Source organism: Saimiri boliviensis, chromosome 11, assembly GCF_048565385.1.
Source record: "Saimiri boliviensis isolate mSaiBol1 chromosome 11, mSaiBol1.pri, whole genome shotgun sequence".
In the NCBI taxonomy this organism is placed as follows: domain Eukaryota; kingdom Metazoa; phylum Chordata; class Mammalia; order Primates; family Cebidae; genus Saimiri; species Saimiri boliviensis.
In genome coordinates, this window is record NC_133459.1 from 26,741,563 (window position 1) to 26,762,894 (window position 21,332).

At 36.6% G+C, this 21,332-nt stretch overlaps 1 protein-coding gene and 1 pseudogene across 6 annotated transcripts in view; one reads left to right on the forward strand and one right to left on the reverse strand.

The window, feature by feature from the left end:
* Positions 1 to 21,332, forward strand: part of LOC120366114 (glyceraldehyde-3-phosphate dehydrogenase pseudogene) — a 448,321-nt pseudogene that overhangs the window by 269,019 nt on the left and 157,970 nt on the right.
* Positions 1 to 21,332, reverse strand: part of EYA3 (EYA transcriptional coactivator and phosphatase 3) — a 112,611-nt gene that overhangs the window by 87,169 nt on the left and 4,110 nt on the right. The window contains exon 2 of one of the 6 annotated variants that reach the window (XM_074380351.1): positions 17,753 to 17,864. The exons of 4 other annotated variants lie outside the window; for them this stretch is intronic. The gene's annotated coding sequence lies outside the window, so the exon portion shown is untranslated. One more of the 6 variants, XM_074380352.1, reaches the window with a different exon arrangement.

Consider the following 21,332-nt stretch of genomic DNA (forward strand, 5'->3'; position numbering starts at 1 on the left):
ACCAGGCTAGAGTGCAGTGCCACGATCTTGGCTCACTACAACCTCTGCCTTCCAAGTTCAAGCAATTCTCTTGCCTCAGCCTCCTGAGTAGCTGGGACTACAGGGGCACACCACCATGTCCGTCTAATTTTTGTATTTATACTAGAGATGTTTGCCATGTTGGCCAGCCTGGTCTTGAACTCCTGACCTGAGGTGATCTGCCTACCTCAGCCTCCCAAAGTGCTGGGATTACAGGCATGAGGCACCACGCCCAGCCAATTTGTCGATTTTGTGTGTGACCAGTTCTCATCTATACAAAACTTACATTACATGTTTTCCCTAACTGAAGGCCACAACTGTAAAAACTACAATCTCTAGTATATTCTCAGCAAGGGAGATGAAAGGGATATCCATTACATCATGGAGGAAGGGTCATAAATTTCATCTCTGATAGGAGGAAGGTAAAAATAAATGTTAAAAAAAAAATATATATATATATATACACACTCAATAATGTGGTTTAATTTTCTTTTTAAGCACAAAAACTAATTTATTTTAAAAATCTGAATTACAGGCTGGGCATAGTGGCTCACGCCTGTAATCCCTGCACTTTGGGAGGTCATGGAGGGCAGATCACGAGGTCAGATGATCGAGACCAGCCTGGCCAACATGGTGAAAGCCCATCTCTACTAAAAATACAAAAATTGCTGGGTGTGGTGGTGGGCATCTGCAATTCCAGCTAGTCAGGAGGCTGAGGCAGGAGAATTGCTTGAACCTGGGAGGCCAGGTTGTAGTGAGCCAAGATTGCGCCACTGTACTCCAGCCTGGGTGACAAAGCGAGACTCATGTCTTAAAAAAAAATAAAAAATAAAAAAATCAGAATTACATTAAGGAAGAACACAATACTATTTACAGGTCAAAAGGGGTCATGGGTTTTAAAAAGAAACAACTTTATCAAGTTGAATAATGAATCATTTTTAAAAGAAAAAATAGAAATACCACTATAAATGGTGGGGAAATGAATTATCAATAAATGTTAAAATATTAAAATTTTGCTTTTTAGAAATATGGTAAGATTAAATTGATTTTAAAACAGAAAAAGAAGAATCTCCTATTTCTTGACATAAATTCTGTAAGTTGCAAGAAAACCTTCTTGAAGGGAATATTTAAAGACATTCCTTTCCACATCTATTCTTTGAAAATAAGCATGCTTTGTTGTTTCCATCTTTAAAATTCCCTTTGTCTTCTCAGCTTTTCAATCTAGGAGAATAAAAAAGACACAAATAATTTCTAAATTGTGAAGAAAAGAACTTGCCAGGCAAGGTGGCTCAGGCCTGAAATCCCAGCACTTTGTGAGGCCAACATGGTGAAATCCCATCCCTCGCCAATATGGTGAAACCCCAACTCTACTAAAAATATAAAAATTAGCTGGGTGTGGTGGCGGGTGCCTGTAGTCCCAGTTGCTCAGGAGGCTGAGGCAGGAGAACTGCTTGAAGCCAGGATGTACAGCTTGCAGTGAGCCAAGATTGCGCCACTGCACTCCAGCCTGGCAATAAGAGCGAGACTCCATCTCAAAAAAGAAGAAAAAAAAAAGAACTTTAAAAACCAGGCTTGCTATCTCAAAATAACTGGTCAATGACCACAAATAATTTTGATCATTTTAAAACAAAAAGCTGCCTACAAGGAAAGAATATGATATATAAATTACAACTTCTGTGATTCTACTGGCAACATATGATGTGTGAGAAGTTTGCAAACATACATTCAGGTACACTGTGTATAAAATGCACTAATGACCATAAATTACGTAATTCTAACAAAACATGCATCTAAATACTACTTTCCATCAATATAGTATTCTCCTGCCTTCCAATAATTTGTAATCTGAAAGATCTGAAATATCAGAACATACTAAATATAAGAAAGCAAGTATTCATCACAGTTCCAGCATCTATCAATGTTCTAAAACTTTTAAGATTTCATACCATTTTCCACAAGTAATACATGCTATACAATTAAGTCATACTTATTAGAAAAAGACGAAAGTACAGTATAACTGAGACAATATTGCAAAACTTGGTAATATAAGTACAGAATTACTGTAAAAATCTTAGCATTAGTTTCCCTGTATTCGTTCTAGAATTTAATGGGTTTTTTTTTTTAACCATTAATATAACCTGACATTATTTCACATTCAATGAGATTCACCTTGTTTTTTTTTTGAGACAGTCTCTAACTCTGTCGCCAGGCTGAAGTGCAGTGGCACAATCTCAGCTCACTACAACCTCCACGTCCTGGGTTCAAGCAATTCTGACTCAGCCTCCCAAGTAGCCGGGACTACAGGCACACGTCACCAAACCTAGGTAATGTTTGCATTTTTAGTAGAGACAGGGTTTCACGATGCTGGCCAGGATGGTTTTGATTTCTTAGCATCGTGATCCACCCACCTCGGCCTCCCAAAGTGCTGGGATCACACCGAGCCTGGCCAAAATTCATCTTTTATAATATCAAAGAATACAACAGCTGTGAGACAGAAGTGGAAAGTAGATTTCTGATGTAATTAAAATAAACATAATTAAAACTTAGTCAAACACCTGATGAAATTACAAAACATGCCCTGAGTTAATCTTTTAAGTGCCTTCAGAACATTTGGAAAGTAATGTCTTTTCACAATTTTCTAATTTCAATTCTTACTACTGGTTTCTAAATACACTTGTTTTATTACCTTTTTTAAGAAATACAGCTTGTCAGTATTCATTTGCCTTCATGAACAGAATTCTGGGAAAATTTAAAATTGAGACTAGAAATAGTATTTCCTGAGACTTTACATTTCCCTACCTGTGAATGCTGACAATAAAAAAATAGAAACTTTAGTTTGATTCAAGAGCCACACAATTTTTAATACTACTGTGATTTCAGGTACTCAAAAACAAAAGCAGGATCCTTCTGTAATACGCCGGCCATAAATTTTATTTTTACTCTTTAGAAGTTAGAAAGAAAATAATTAGGAACAAATATTTTATTTCAAAATTCTAATTAGATTCCTACCTTAGAGTTTCTGTTTTGTTCCAGGCTCAACATACTACATAACCTGTAAATGTAAATGGCCACAAGCAAGAACTTAGGTTTCTTCAATGTGTTATCACAGCTCTGAGGCTTAGGAAGATAAATATATATATGTCCCTGTGTGTGTGTGTGTTTAAAAGCACAGAATAGGCTGAGCATGGTGACTCATGCCTGTAATCCCAGTACTTTGGGAGGCCGAGGTGGGTGGATCACTTGAGGTCAGAAGTTTGAGACCAGCCTGGACAACACGGTAAAACTCTGTCTCTATTAAAAATACAAAAAAGTAGCCAGATATGGTTCCACAAACCTGTAATCCCTGCTACTTGAGAGGCTGAGGTAAGAAAATTGCTTGAACTTAGGAGGTGGAGGTTGCAGTGAGCTGAGCAAGATTGCACCACTGCACTCCAGTCTGGGCCACAGGTGACAAGAGTTAAGACTCCATCTCAAAAAAAAAAAAAAAAAAAAGCACAGAATAAAGGTCAAAGTTTTTTATATATGTATATATCAGTCTCAATTACAACTTCAAAAGAAGCATCTAAATAGGGCAAAAACAGTCTGATTTATAAGTCCTAGAAGGAGAGCTTACATGCAGCTAAGTATGTACGGAGGTATTCAGGAGTTAACTGGAAATCTATGACACAGTCCCACACAGAAAAAACGTAGTCCATAGATTTGATCTGACTACATTGTATTTTAAGTTTATTTACTACCCTTTCCAAAGTACCATATATATTTTTAAATTTATTTTTTTGGGGGCGGGGGAAATAGCAAAACCTTTTTTTTTGGAGACAGTGTCTTGCTCTGTTGTCCAGGCTGGGGCACAGCGGCACGATCTCAGCTCACTGCAACCTCCACCTCCCAGTTCAAGTGATTCTCATGCTTCAGCCTCCCAAGTAGCTGGGATTACAGGTGTGCGTCACCACACCTGGCTAATTTTTGCATTTTTTGCAAAGATGGGGTTTCACCATGTTGGCCAGAATGGTCCCAAACTTGTGGCCTCAAGTGATCCACCAGCCTTGGCCTCCCAAAGTGATGGGATTATAGGAGTGAACCACCAAAACCGGCCTAAAACCTTTATTAGATATGATTTTCCAATAACAATATGTGCAAATTAGAATTATGAATTGAAAGAACAGTCTGAAATTTTAAAAGGTAGACTAGGTATTAGGAGACAAAAGGTAAAGAAAGATGACAACATTTAATACTATTCAGTATCTCCTCTCTGTATACAATGTTGCATATATACAACTACTTCATTTTGATTTTATTGATTTTATAAGATAGTGAAATCACCTTAAGGAACTTATGGTATATAGGTGGTGTCCAACTTTGGTGGGGAAGGTAGAAACAAACATAATTAATAGTTTTCACCCACACATTTCAGACAACTTTTTTCTTTTTGCAGAGATTTTAGTAATATTTCATAAATATAAGATGTACTTTCACTCCTTCAGTGTTATAATAGAAAGCTAAATAGTGTCAACAGTAATGGCTTAATTATTGGTACACAAGAAAAACAAAACACCAATAGGGTTTCTTAATTATGCAGTTTAAATATCAACATGTGCATTTATTTTTACATTTAATGGTTTTCATGTTTTAGACAACAGCTTTTAACAGTTTCAAATCCACTGAGACATTGTTTTCAATTTGAAATATTGTATGCATACACATATATAAAAAACAATCCAGTGAATGACTCATCTGATAGATGTTTAAAACTAAGAAATGCTTATTTTTTGACATGCAGTTAGGCAGAGAAGGAAGCAAGACATCCTCTCTCTCTCTCTCTCTCTCTGCATGTTGAAAAATCATATCTATATATATAGAGAGAGAGAAAAAAAGAGAGAGAGAGCGGGTGTGCATGCATGCACGTGCCTGGACAACAGAGTGATACTCTGTCTCAAAAAAAGAAAAGAAACAAACAAAGGTTTACTCCAATACCTACAAATTTCTTATTGAAAATTAGGCAAAAATAATAATGAATATTCTAGGAGAAATGAGAGTAACAGAGCCCATTTAAGGAAGACATGTCTATACCATTCTTTAAAACCAATAATAGTGGGAAAGATAAGAGAACTATCATTTACTGAGCATAAATATGTATTTTTTAAGAGATGGGAGTCCCACTACATTGCCCAAGCTGGTCTCCCCCACTACATTGCCCAAGCTGGTCTCAAACTCCTGGGCTCAAGCAATCCTCCCACCTCAGCCTCCCAAGTAGCTAGGACTACAGGCATGTGCCACTGCATCCAACTCCAAGTAATTTTTACATTCACCATCTCATCACATTTTATCTCCACAACTAAGACGCAGGTGGTATTATCATCCTCATGCTACAAACAAGGAAACTAGGATTCAGAGATTTAAACAATTTGTCCAAGAGCAACAGCGATAATGTTATAGGTTCAAGTGAAAATACCTTAAATAAAGAGACTAAATGGTAGTGATGATGACTGCACATCATTCTAAATGTACTTAATTCCACTGAATTGTATACAGTAGTCTCCTTTTCCAAGGCAGGATACACTCCAAGACCCCCAGTTGACACCTGAACCGACCCCTATATAGACTTTTTTCCTATACATATATACCTATGATAATTTTTAACTCAGCAGTTTCCATGCATTGTGTGGGCATAACCTAGAGTGACAGCCAAACTAGCATGAATTTGTTTTTCCTTCTTCACAAGTTCATGAACAGAAGATCAGAAGATCAGTTCTTACCAGAGATCTTTTTTTCTTTCTCTCTCACTTTTTTTTTTTTTTTGAGACGGAGCCTCACTCTGTCGCCAGGCTGGAGTGCAGTGGCCCCATCTTGGCTCACCGCAACCTCCACCTCCCAGGTTCAAGCAATTCTCCTGCCTCAGCCTCCTGAGTAGCTGGGACTACTTACAGGTCTGCACCACCACACCCAGCTAAGTTTTGTATTTTTAATAGAGATGGGGTTTGACCATGTTGGCCAGAATGGTCTCAATCTCTTGATCTCGTGATCCACCCACCTCTGCCTCCCAAAGGGCTGGGATTACAGATGTGAGCCACTGTGCCTGGCTCTACCACAGATCTTAACAACCTCAGCATGTGACTTTTTTTTCTTTTTTTATTTAGTTGAGAACTTTTACCTTTTCACTTAAGGGAAGCACTTCTCTTTGGCGTATCTGTACTGCCAGCAACACTACTCTTGCTCTTCGGGGCCTTTATTAAGTAAAATAAGAGTTACTCAAACATACAAATACTGCAGATACCTCAACAAGTGATCTGGCTCCTAAGTGAATAACAGGTGGGAAGTGTCCACAACATTAATTTGTTGGATAAAGGGATAATTCATGACCCAGGCAGGAAAGAGCAAAATGGACAGAGATTTCATCACACTACTCAGATCAGTGCACAATTTTAAACTGATAAATTGTTTGCTTCTGACATTTTGAATTTAATATTTTCAGACCAAGATTGATAGCAGGTAACTAAAATCACCAAAAGCAAAACTGCAGATAAAGGGGGTACTATTGTACTCAAAAATGGTTAAAATAGTTCATGTTATTTTACATATATTTTAACATAAAAATGCCAAAAAGTGTCAAATCTATAAAGTATTTAAAACACGAACTAGGCCGGGCGCGGTGGCTCACGCCTGTAATCCCAGCACTTTGGGAGGCCGAGGCGGGTGGATCACGAGGTCAAGAGATCAAGACCATCCTCGTCAACATGGTGAAACCCCGTCTCTACTAAAAATACAAAAAATTAGCTGGGCATGGTGGCGCGTGCCTGTAGTCCCAGCTACTCAGGAGGCTGAGGCAGGAGAATTGCCTGAACCCAGGAGGCAGAGGTTGCGGTGAGCCAAGATAGCACCATTGCACTCCAGCCTGGGTAACAAGTGCGAAACTCCGTCTCAAAAAAAAAAAAAAAAAAAAAAGAAATGGAGAAAAATCAGTATTTAGAAAATATTGTCAGAAAAACTGAATATCGATACGGAAAAAATATCCACATCATCATACGATATAACTAATTATAAATATATTTTTAAAACTAAGCATTCAAAAACCTTTGGAGAAAACAAAAAGTAAGTTTATCTCACTATAGAAAACAGGTAAGTTTATGGTCAATTCAAAGAAAGCATAAACAACAATTTGACAAATCCAGTTATGTAAAATAAACTATCATGCAATGAAGAAACAAATCTAAGATTAAAATAATACAAATTCAGACAACATCTTCAAGAATTATGATAAATAACTTAATGTTTACAACAGAAACCAAATGAATTCAACATTTACGATAATCTGTTATTGAGAGCATACAATGACTAACTCATAAACCTGCCAAAGGATAAAAACAGGCAGTTTAGGCCAGGCACAGTGGCTCATGCCTGTAATCCCAGCACTTTGGGAGGCTGACGCGGGCAGATAGAGGTCAGGAAATCAAGACCATCCTAACACGCTGAAACTCCATCTGTACTAAAAATACAAAAAACTAGCCAGGCATGGTGACATGTGCCTGTAGTCACAGCTACTCAGGAGGCTGAGTCAGGAGAATTGCTTGAACTTGGGGGGTGGAGGTTGAGTGAGCCAAGACTGTGCCCAGTGGAGCGAGACTTCGTCTGTCAAACAAACAAACAAACAAACAAACCATAGAGATTAAATCAGCACTTGAGAAAAAAAAAGACTGTCTCACGACTAATCGAAAAAATACAGATTTTAATTTTTTTTTTTTTTTTTTTTTTTTTTTTGAGACCGAGTTTCACTCTTGTTACCCAGTCTGGAGTGCAATGGCGCGATCTCGGCTCACCGCAACCCTCCGCCTCCTGGGTTCAGGCAATTCTCCTGCCTCAGCCTTCTGAGTAGCTGGGATTACAGGCACGCACCACCATGCCCAGCTAATTTTTTTGTATTTTTAGTAGAGACAGGGTTTCACCATGTTGACCAGGATGGTCTCGATCTCTTAACCTCGTGATCCACCCACCTCAGCCTCCCAAAGTGCTGGGATTACTGGCATGAGCCATAGCGCCCGGCTATAAATTTTAATATTCTTAAGATACGACTTCATACATACTAAGCTACCAAAAAAAAAAATCTAAACAACGAAACCAAGTGTTATCTGGGCTATGAGAAGAAAAGACATATTCAGTCAGGCACAGCTGTAAAATCACATGTGTCTTTAGACTGTTCCTGGATAAAGTATAAATGAGGTCATAAGCTTGGCCACCGCCTAATCTGAATAATTTTTCTTAGGTATTTACTCAAGAATTAGATACGGGGGTGGCGGGGGACGGCTAACTCTACTTTTAAAAATAGTGTAAGTCTATTGTCTACAGAAAGGAAAATGAGAAACAACCAACATGTAAAGAATAAGTTTAATTATGCCACAGCTGTACCCTATTTCAATACAAGTTTATTTAAAAGGTGAAAAGATACATGTTTTTATGTTAAATAATAGCTTACATGTAATTTGATAAGAAAAGCAGATACAAAGTTAACATATTTTTAAAGGTATAATAAAATGTTTAAATACATATTTTAAATGCTTATATAAAAATGTTCAAGACATTAAGTTAAAATTAGACACAAATTCTTCATTCTTGCCCCCAACTTTTTCCATTGAAAAAAAAAATCAGCTTTGAGGGAAAAGCAATTTAAATTGCAGTGAGCCTCCCTTACAGCTAAAAAAATGTTAAAGTTTATGACAACAGTATAAGCAGAAAGATTCATTTCATTTTTTTGCTGTGTCATCTCTTTCCTCAGGAGTTGTTTAGACACTGTATATAAACTCAGGATTGGTTCATTTTACGGTTCTAAGCAAAAGCAATGAATTTCCAATAGCTAAAGAATTTGCTATTAGAAGAGACTTTGATTTGGTTTCACAAATGGACACATACGATTCTTTCTTGCAAATCCAAGAAAATACATAACAAAAGATGCTACAAAGGATATCGAGTACTACAGATCATTAAATATAATCCTTAAAGTTGAGGAAATTAAATGAAAGAGAAGGCATTAACTGCCTCACGAACCTATGAGTAGCAGAAACAGTGTTAGAACCCAAAACTCTGAACTCCCTTGTCTGAAGCTTTTCGTCCCCTTTATGTGGAATTGAGCATATGACCCCCCCCTTTTAAAATTACATTCTTAATATTACCTTAGGCTACTTATTCCTTTAATTTCAGAATATCTCTATTCTGTTACATTACTTTGATCTTATGATATAACATCATGTTCTTAAAGTTTTTTAATGTTTTAAATTTAAACTCAAAATTTCTTTTTCAATGTATGGACTGGCACTTTAAGGAGCTCCTAAAAATCCTAAATTAACATTCCCTTTTTTTCTTCAGAGGAATAAAGAGCTTAGTTGAACAAAGAGCTACTGCTGAATCTGGCAGCCCTCTGAATCAGAGGAGACTCACACTCAGAGCTCCCTGACATTCTTTTTATGCTACCTATTAACTCCCTGTACAGGCTAGCAAAGAAACTCACAAAAACAAATTGACTTCTCTTTATAACTGTAAGTCCTTAATTTACAAGTACAGACTTTGATTTACTGGGTTTTGTTTGTTTGATTTTTTTTTTTTTTTTTTTTTTTTTGGGACGGAGTTTCGCTCTTGTTACCCAGGCTGGAGTGCAATGGCGCGATCTCGGCTCACTGCAACCTCCGCCTCCTGGGTTCAGGCAATTCTCCTGCCTCAGCCTCCTAAGTAGCTGGGATTACAGGCACGCACCACCATGCCCAGCTATTTTTTTTGTATTTTTAGTAGAGACAGGGTTTCACCATGTTGACCAAGATGGTCTCGATCTCTTGACCTTGTGATCCACCCGCCTCGGCCTCCCAAAGTGCTGGGATTACAGGCTTGAGCCACCGCGCCCGGCCTTGATTTTGTTTTTTTGAGACAGGGTGGAGTGCAGTGTCACAATCTTGCCCAGGCTGGAGTGTAGTGGCACAATCTTGGCTCAATGCAATCTCACCTCCTAGGTTCAAGAAATTCTCGCCGGGCGCGGTGGCTCAAGCCTGTAATCCCAGCACTTTGGGAGGCCGAGGCGGGTGGATCATGAGGTCAAGAGATCGAGACCATCCTGGTCAACATGGTGAAACCCCGTCTCTACTAAAAATACAAAAAACTCAGCTGGGCATGGTGGCGCGTGCCTCTAATCCCAGCTACTCAGGAGGCTGAGGCAGGAGAATTGCCTGAACCCAGGAGGTAGGAACTTAATCATTTCTTGATAAAGACCTTTAATTTAAACAATTTCCCCCGGGGCTCTCTGTATTATTTTATATATATGAGATACCAGCACACACTTACTAGAATGTCTAAAATAAAATTAAATATATATATATACTCATAAACATGAGATACCAGTACACACTTACCAGAATGTCTAGAATCAAATCAAATCAAATAAAACTGGCTACATACTGGCAAGGACGTGGAACAAGAACTCTCTACAACTAGAACAATGTACAATTAGAAATTGTACACTGCTGGTGGGAATGTAAAATGTATAGCCAATCACGGAAAACAATTTGGCAGTTCCTTATAAAGGTAAACATACCCTTACCATACAACCCTGCAATCCCACTCTGAGGTTTCTTTTCACCTAAGTGAAAAGAAAACTTATGTTCACGTAAAAATCTGTATGTAAATGTGCAGAGTAGCTTGTTCATATATATGCCAAAGACTAGAAACAACCCAAATGCCCTTCAAACTGGTATATGAATAAACTGCAGTATACCCATATAATGGAATACTGTACAGCAAATCACAGAACAATGTGGATGAAACTCAAATGCATTATGCTAAGTAGAAGAAGCCTGACTCAAAAGCCTACATAATGTTTAATTCCATTTATGAGATAACTACAAGGACAGAAAACAGATCAGTGGTTATCAGTGTTGGGGATGGGAAAAAAGGTTGACTAAAAAGAGGCACAAGGGATCCTTTTTGGGATTCATGAAACTATTCTGTATCTTTTTTTTTTTTTTCTTTTTTGAGACAGAGTTTCACTCTGTCGTCCAGGCTGGAGTACAGTGGCATGATCTCCACTCACTGCAACCTTCACCTCCCGGGTTTACTCAATTCTCCTGTCTCAGCCTCCTGAGTAGCTGGGACTACAGCCACTTGCCACCACACCCAGCTAATTTTTGTATTATTTACTTACTTATTTTTAGAGATGGACTCTTCCTCCATCACCCAGGCAGGAGTGCAGTGGCGCAATCTTGGCTCACTGCAACCTCCATCTCCCGGAGTCAAGCAATCTTCTCATCTCAGGCTCCTAAGTAGCTGGGATTACAGGCATGTGCTACCATGCCTGATGAATTTTTTGTATTTTTAGTAGAGAAAGGGTTTCACCATGTTGCCCATGCTGGTCTTGAACTCCTGACTTCAAGTGATCTACCCGTCTCAGCCTCCCAAAGTGCTGGGATTACAAGTGTGAGCCACTATACACAGCCGAATTTTTGTATTTTTAGTAGAGATGGGGTTTTGCTATGTCAGCCAGGCTGGGCTTGAACTCCTGACCTCAAGTGATTCACCTGCCTTGGCCTCCCAAAGTGCTAGGATTATAGGTGTGAGCCACCATGCCCAGCCCTCTATATTTTGATGTGGTGTTAGTTACAAAATTGTATGCATCTGTAAAACTTACTGAACTGTACATTTAAAAGAATTTACTGTATGTAAATTATACCTCAAAAGTTATAATACGATCTACTTAGATTTTTAGAGAAAATCATATATGAAGCTGAATCGAACTCTATGACTGTAATACAAACAAAATTATAAACACAGACCATGGTTTTTTATAAGATCTGAAATGTTAGCTAACAAAATTATAAACATAGTTGAAACAATAAACAGTTTATTTGTGAGTAACAAGATCTGAAACATTGGCAGATAAAATTATAAAAACAGTTGGATCAACTGTTTATTTATGAGTACAGAGATTTGAAAGGTAGGCTATATTACCTGTTATCATCATAACAGAAGCATTTTCTGTTACATAGATGACTTAAATAGGTCAAATTGTGCAAATTCCTATTTTTGTACTAAATGTGACTACCTTCAGATACGCTTTCCCTATTTACATCGAAATGGTGGAAGAATTCTACCCTATCTTAAACACTAGCGGTAGAATTATACAACACACAATCATTCAGAAGCAATTATACCTAAAATATAAGTTAGTACTCATTTAAAAGAGATCTTAGACTTTCAATCTCCAGAACTGTGAGAAAATGTATTTGTTATTTTAGCCACTAATTCTATGGTATTCTGTTAGGGCAAACCAAGTAGACTAACATAGTTCACATAACCTTACTTTAGTTCTTTAGATATGGTTTTCTTTAGTTCTTTGAACTTTTTTTTTTTTTTTTAAGAGATGGAGTCTCACTCTGTCACCGAGGCTAGAGTGTAGTGGCTCAATCATAACTCACTGCAGCCTTGAACTCCTGGCAATTCTTCCTCCTCAGTAAGTGCAAGCCACTATACCAGGCCCTTTGAATATATTTTAAATGGCTAATTTAAAGTCTTTGCCTAATATTAAAGTCTAACATTTGGGCTTCCTCAGGGTGCAGTTTCTATTTTACTGCTTTCTCTCCTATGTGTGGACTATACTTACATGATTTTTTGTATGCTCTGTAATAGACTGTTGAAAACTCAACATTTTAAATAATGTAATGTGACAACTCTGAAAATCAGATTATTTCCCTACCAGGTAATTTGCAGTTATTACTGTTTACCGTTTATTGTTGTTTCTGTTAGTGACTTTCCTGAACTAATTATCTAAAATATTAATTATCTGTCATAAGTGGTCAGAAAAGTCTCTGCTGTTAGTTTGCGATCAGCTAATGACTGGGCAGAGATGTCCTTAATGTCTAAAACCAGTATAAGTCCCAGTGTGTATTGACAAGCTCTCTACATGTGTTAGGGCATACCTTTCACACTCAGCCAAGCAGTTTATAACTCTTCCTTAGCCTTTACTTCTTGGTTGCACAGAGCCCAGAGATTAATCAGAACTGAGAGCTTAGGACCTTCTTAGTTCTTTCCTAAGCATGCAGCACACAGCCCTACACATGCACATAGCCTTCTAGATTCCCAGAAATATACCAGAGCTTCGTAAATTTCCTTATGAACATCTCATTTCTCAGCTTTTCCTTTTAAGCTTTTGGTTAGCCTATTATTTGATCTAACTACTATTCACTGTCACTCAAGATGGTGGGCACCCAAGTTGTTCAACAATTGCCTTTAATTGTTTTTGATGAACACTCCAGGGGGGAAAGGCTGTTTGTACTAAGTGAGCTTCAAGTCAGGTCAAATACAGATGGTCTTGTGAATGAGGTTTTTCAAGGAACCACCAGTTAGGTAAAATAATGACAACTCTGGGAATGGAGCTTTGAAGAAACTCCAAACTTGATCTATCCCTTCCAGTGGCTGGTTTTCACCATGACTGGACACTGTTGGTTTTCAAGGGTAGTGAGAAGCTAGAGGGAAAAGGGCAAATTAAAATGCCACAAAGTTTGCTGTTTTTGCCAAGATTCAGCCATTTCTCTAGAATAAATGCTCTCAGATTGCTGCAACTGATAATTATTCCAGGTACCCATCAGTTCTTCATATTTATTTACCTGGAGTCTGCTACATTTCTGAAACTTCTACATATACTTTTGGCTGTGATTTCTTCTCCTAGTTTTCCCATCAATTTGATCTCACTGTTTCCTAGCTTTCAGAAATCCATTAAAGTCTCATCAGCTGAAAACCACCTTTCTTTTTATTTTACTTACCTTTCTTGATTTAATAGGTTTAAAAAAATATCTAACATACTTACTAACATATCCACTCAGAATCCTTTGTATTCAAGAGTACTGCTGAAGTAGACACAAATACCCAGCAGACCTACACTCAGCTAGCATCTCTTAAGGCTTCCTTTAGTGTTATCCTAAGAGAGCCTTTCAGCTCTCACAACTTAGGCACAGCGCAATTCACATTTCTGCAACCAGAAAAACTGTAGCCACCTATACCTCCCTGATGGGACTTACTGTAGACAGATAAAAGCCATTACCATATTGGTCAACACCTTCCACAAATACGTAGTGCAGCCAACTGACTCCAGTAAAGTTGATGAATTCTTCTGGCTACTTTGTTCTGGAGGCAAGACTAACATATCACAGTATTATCAGCTGCAGGAATATTTATAGTAACTTTACACTTAACAAAACACTATCAGAACTTACTGAGAAAGTTGCTTTTTAAAATATATACATATATTTAGGCTCTACTAAATTCTTAATAGAAGAAATACTTTATTAGAAATAGACTCTCGGCTGGGCAGTGGTTCATGCCTGTAATCCCAGCACTTTGGTAGGCCAAGGCAGGTGGATCACCTGAGGTCAGGTTCAAGACCAGCCTGGCCAACATGGTGAAACCCCATCTCTACTAAAAATACAAAAATTAGCTGGGACTGGTGGCAAGCGCCCATAGTCCCAGGCAGAGGTTGCAGTAAGCCAAGATCACACCACTGCACTCTAGACTGGGCAACAAAGCAAGACTCCATCTTAAGAAAAAAAAAAAAGAAAAAGAAATAGACTCTCTAAGAATTGTTTTTATAATTTCTAATATTACTTCTTGACAAAAATCATCCTTTGAAGATGTCTACAAAATAATCTTTAATAAAAATTAACATAAACTTTTCCCCCCAAAAGCTCCTAATGAAACAGGAAGATGTGTTTCACAGGAAAAATTTCAAAACCATAATAACAAGTATCAAGAAGTTGTTAATCTGAATTAGCTATGTCAAGGTGAGCTTAATAACAATACAACAGCTCTACTATATTCCTTCCAACACTCCTTAGATCTCTCTCCAGTTTTAGTAACTTGTCAGAAAGCATAAGAATTTTTCTGTTTGTAGTGGGTGTTAACATGTGACATAAAAAAAAAAAAGAAATCAAAAAGAGTAAGAATATGATAAAAGAAATTTTAAAAAGTTTGAGGATCCAGACTCCAAAGAACTCAGACTCTAAAACTTTATCTTCATCCTTTTTAATCTGTGCAGTTAACATTTCTAAGAGAGTCACAACATGAATATTCCATAAATGTGCTGCTCCCAGCTATACAGACAAAGTTGTACCCTATTTCATCAATTCTCTAACATTCTATAGATCTATATATATATCATCTACACATCAATCCTATATATCAAACAGCTTGCCAGTGTTTGGGTAACCCTGACTATACACTATACTAACAGAACTAAGTCTTTTGAAATCTATGTCTTTAGCTGTCACAAGAACTGAAACATCTAGGTTAATGTTTTAAATTAATGTTTTATTTCTCCAAATTTACATACTACTTCAAAAATCCATCAGAGAGGGATAATATAAATGTTTGTTAAAGAAAAATAAAATAAATAAATATCTTATGCCTCAGATAAAAAGGAAAGAAATCTGGTCTTGAGAGAAAGTCAATTCACTAACTAGCTCCTCTTAGTTTTCCCAAATAGCAAACCATTAAAACTATTAAGATTAAGGCCCAAATAACAAGTGGTTCCTATGAGAGATTAAATCAGTTGGGCCTGTAGCTTTGATAATCTTTAGTTTTTTTGTTTTTTTTTTTTCTTTTTTACACCCAGAATGAGTAAGACTTTCCTGGAGATAATCTTTAGTTTTAAATCCAACACACTAAACAAGAACTTTCCAAACAAGTCCTCAAGACAAGATATTTTCAAGCTCCTGAGCAATGTAACATTAAATGTCAATCATGTCCTGTTAGCAAATATACAGAGCTCATCACACAATCACAAACAGTCTCAGGAGATCCAACTGTGAGTTGATACTATTAATAGCAAACATTTATGGAATGCTTCTTATGGGTCAGGCACTGTTCTAAGTACTTTTAATACATTAATTATTTTCTTTTTCTTCTTCTTTTTAATTAAGACAGAGTCTCGCTCTGTTGCCCAGGCTGGAGTGCAGTGGCATGATCTCAGCTCACTGCAATCTCTGCCTCCCAGCTTCCAGCGATTCTCATGCCTCAGCCTTCTGAATAACTGGGATTACAGGCGTGTGTTGCCATGCCCAGCTAATAATATATATTAACTATTTTAATTATTTCAATAAGTCTATAAAATAGGAGCTATTTGTTATTATCACCATTTTACAGATGAGAAACCTAAGGCACAGAGAGTAACTTGACCAACGCTATATACATAGTAAGTCACCAACCTGGTATTCAAGCCCAAGCAGGCTAGCTTCCAAGCTTGAGTTCTCAAACCACAGCTATGTGTCTCATAATGGAACAATGCAGACAGTGATGTTTAAAAGCTGTCCGAGCTTAAAATGTATGATATGCCATACTATAGTCACCAATAGCTAGAATCCTTAAGCCAAGTAATGAGAACATACAAGAAGACGGCTTTTCTTCTTTATCCTTTCTCATTTTCATTTTTCCTCCAGGCCTCCCAAGTATGAATATGAGTTAACACAAATGAAGTGCTTTAAATAGTGCCTGGCACATAGTAAGCACTCACTAAGTGTTAAGAGGGGGTAGTGGTAAAAATAGTAGAGTATGCCTGCTGACCCTGTTTCATTCTAACGGCTAGGATAGGCAAGGAACTGTTGACATTTCTACCACCTTTCCCCCTTTGTGATTACAGGAAATGAACTGGGACAATACCTATGTGTAATCCACTATCACAAACCCTAATGACTCTTCAATCGTGTTATTTCACCTGATCATATACACATGAGCAAACTGCTTCATTCCTCAGTCCCTTTTTTTTGGTTTACAAAGACTGGTCTGGGGCCAGAAGAAAGCAGAATAAAGCAGCTTTGTAACCTTTTGACTAGCTGCCAAGAACAGAAGACAGGTTTGTGAAAAGCAACTGAATGGACCTAAATTTCTGGCTGTTAGATGGAAACTAGCAAAGGATAGAAGCTCACCATATAACCGAGCATTTTCAACCTCATGATTTCAAAATAAGTTTAAAATAATGTGCCTAGACATGATAAAGAACAGAGATGACAGTAATGATAATCAGGGCAATAGGACCTTCCTCTCTCAATTATTGTTCTATAGCTATTTAGGTAAAAAGCTTTACAGAATCTGGGTACATTGCAAAGAAAAAAAACTAGCAAACCTAAACATTTTCTTTTTGTTTTTTTCCTTTTTCTCAGTAGAGACAGGGTCTTATTATGTTGCCCAGGCTGGTCTTGAATTGCTGGGCTTATGTGATCCTCCCACCTCACCCTCCCAAAGTGCTGGGATTACAGGCATGAGCCACCACACTTGGCCCCAAACCTAAATATCTTCAATTACAAAAAAAAAAAATTTCAGGTTACCATATCAACTTAGTGAATGGAGACCAGCAGTTTGCTTTAAATGAAAAACAGCCAAGCATGGTGGCTCACGCCTACAGTCCCAGCTTTTAGGGAGGCAGAGGCAAGAGGACAGTTTGAGCCCAGGAGTTTGAGACCTGCTTGGGCAATACAGCAAGACCCCACTCTCCACAAAAAGGGGGAAAAAAAGACCAAAAAAAAAAAAATTGTAAATGAAAAACAATAAAACAAAATAGAGGCCAGGAGCAGTGGCTCACACCTGTAATTCTAGCACTTTGGGAGGCTGAGGCAGGAGGATCACCTGAGCCTGGGAGTTCAAGACCAGCCTGGGCAATATGGTGAAACTCTGTCTATAAAAAATACACACACAAAAAAAATTAGTGAGGCATGGTGGCACACACCTGTAGTCCCAGCTCTTAGGAGACGAGAGGATCACCTGACCCCAGGAGGTCAAGCTGCAGTAAGCTGTGATAGTGTCACTACACTCCAGCCCAGGTGATACAGGGTGAAATCCTATCTCAAAAAACAAACAAAGAAAATAGAATAGAAAATATTAATATTACAATGCATCACCAGTAGCAAATATATTGTTTCATGAAACTTCTCTTTAAATTTCAAATATCAGTATGCACATATATGTGTCTGAGTACTGGATAACAATGTAAATGTATTTTATAGTGGGGTCATGACCAGAAAAGTTTGAAAGCCACTTTACCAGGAAGAAAAAACTGGCTAGTCGATAAAGGAAGAAAATAACCACTTCATACTACATAGGAAACAATACTTAGAGTTTGATGGTTCCTTAAACTGTAGTTTTATATAAGCAAGCCTCTGAAAGAGAACAAAAAAGATCAAGAAACCACTGAGTTATTTCCAAAAAAAATTTATTGCACAGAATGTAAGGTACCTGAAATAAATAAATATATACCAACAGAAAATACATAGAAATGAAATAAAGCAAAAATTTTCATTTACCTAGCTATTAAATGCCCCACTAAATATGAGAGATGGCCTAATCTCTTTGCAAAGCTCTAGTTCTCACTCTCAAGAACATTATTCATTAGTGTCACCTAATTATTGCTTCTTAACCTATAGCAGAGGAACAAGTGGTGAAAAGAAAAAGCAGATTTCAAAACTTCTTCTTGATTTTAAATTATCACAGATGTTTCCTAAATTTGCCATCTTTAAATTTAAAAGATAAAAAAAATCAGTGATATAATAAAACACTGATTTTTATAAGACAGGTACCATTTTTTTATCCTATAATGTTCTCTAAAGTCTGAAATATTTGCCCAAATTCCTACATGTATATATTAGATTATTCTTTTGGTAAAGAGAGTGAGAGTATGATATTCATATCATCAATCTACTAGGAAAAAAACTACCATCATTGTGCTAAATTAAATGTTCCTCTTATTTTGAAAAGGCAGAGGGGCACAACAGGTGAAGGTGACCTAAATCATTTTCAAGTACTATGGAAACCAAAGAATAAAATTCAATTCCACCTGAGAGCTAATCATTCTAATACATTCCCACAGTAATGGCACTGATAGCAAGTACCTGCCAATATTCCTAAATTCAGTAATTGCTACAATATTAAATTTCAGGTGAAAGAAAACTATCAAATTTTTAAATACACTGATTATCAATCAGACCCACATATAAAAGAGAACTGCTTTGAATCAAAAATTAAATGTTTAAAAGTAAAGAACATTCTAAATACCAACAAGTATTATCATCATAGCAAAGGTTACTCTGTTCAGCTCCATAACAATACTTTTTCCCACCAAGCAGAAAAAGACAAAAGCTACTATAAAAAACAGTATACTTAATGTCTCAATTAATAAGAAAAGTTAACATACGAGAATTAAAATTATCATTCCTAATCATATGTCACTTCTTACTAGAAATAATTAAACCTTTTCTGTGAACCAGATTCTATGATTTGCAACTGTTTTTAAAATATTCAGAAAAATAATATCATTATCTGAGTACAAGAAGACTCCTGCATTAAGGTGCACCTCAACTTATATAAAATAATCTCCTACCCTCAGATAGCTGATTAAAATTTTATTTGGGCATAATAAAGGCACAAAAGAATCATCTTAATCTGATTAATAATATTCTAAATAACTATTATTTACATCTCTTCATTTAGAAAGTAATTCTAAATGAAGAGATGCAAATAATAGTTATTTAGAATATTATTTAGAATAGTTATCTAAAAATAAAATCACTAATTTAAAAATACTTCTCTAAACACGACAGTCCTAAAGAGAGGAATATACTTAATTTCACACAAATTTTCAAATTTGGAAATGAGACCAGTGGTGATTCGGACATTTCAGTGTTAGTCTTCTGTTTTATATTTCAAAGTTGTTAAATTCATATGGGAATATTAAGATTTAAGATTTTTAAGACTATTATCTAAGTTTAACACTCTGAAGATAAAAAAATTAAGTTGGAGGGGCCATTTTATTAAAAATAGTGACTTATCTCCAAATAATGCCAAAGTAATTAACTTTCATAAGATAATTTTTCTAACCGTGGAGGAATCTGATCCTGTTTTGCTTTCTTAATATATGGTTTTGTCATCTGAGAAACATTGATAGTAAAGGGTTTGAAATCTGCCTTAGGCCAGCATTAGTAAAAAGGCCAAGTAAAACCCTCCTCTAAGGTTCCTAACCAAACACAGTATTCTTGAGAAACTAGATTTTTAACCTCAACCTATAAAGAAAGAAATCACTAAAGTAGTAGACCCCTGTACAAAAAAGATTAACTCGGGAGCCAGAAAGACTAAGTTCGAATCCAGCTCTTTGATAATTAGTTGTTTTACTTTGGGCAAGTTACCTAGCTTCTGTACCTTGATTTCCTTATATGTAAAATGGAGAGAATAATAATAGTACCCTTATTTCATAGGGTTGCAAAAATTAAAGAATTAATACACGTACACTCCTTAGAATAGCTCCTGGTACATAGTAAGTGCTATGTAAAGTTAACTTTTATATTTACTGTTTTACCACTACAGATTTTCACGGTTTAGTTGTGAAAAAGTTTCCCAAGTGAAAATTATTTTATTGAATCTATAATGAAAGAATATTATTTTATGTTAGTTAAGTTTAATTCTAATTATGTTGTCTTACGTTTAATTCAGAAATGTACAAATAAGATCAAATTCAGAATTTAAGTGTAAATATCAGCCTGATACAAAATTACCTAATCACATAAATAGCATAAATAGGTATTACTTTAACTGTACACAGTAGATGCCTAAACAATATTTGCTGAAATAAATGTATTACAAAGAGTATTGCTAATTATTTTCTACAGAAGAAAATGAAAACCATCTAACTGCTACAAACATTAACCAAGCTAGTAAGTTAAAGTGCATCCGACACAATCTGTAGTAAGATCTTCAAGATATTAAGCACTGACTGCCTTGGGCTCATCTGTTAACTTACTTACAGTATGTCGGTACTATTTAAAATAGACATTCCTTTTCTGATTCAAAATAATATTGCATACTTAAATGAGAAAACAGTAAAGACAAATTTTAGGACGCCCATATTTTAAATGGCTGTTTTAAAATATACTGTAAATAACAGAGAAAATGGCTAAATTATTTCTAATAATTAGCTGCCCTAGGACTTAGGTGGATGGAACTAAATAAAAATATCAAGGACGATGATAGGTTCCATTATTTGCTATGTTCTCTGTCAGTAAAGGATACCAGTATCAATAGAGTAGTTTAGAGCTTAAGCCATACAGTTTGTAAAAGAACATGCACTTGGCCGAGTGCCGTGGGTCATGCCTGTAATCCCAGGACTTTGGCAGGCCGAGGCAGGTGGATCGTAAGGTCAAGAGATCAAGACCATCCTGGCCAACATGGTGAAAACCCGTCTCTACTGAAAATACAAAAATTAGCTGGACATGGTGGCACATGCCTGTAGTCCAAGCTACTCGGGAGGCTGAGGCAAAAGA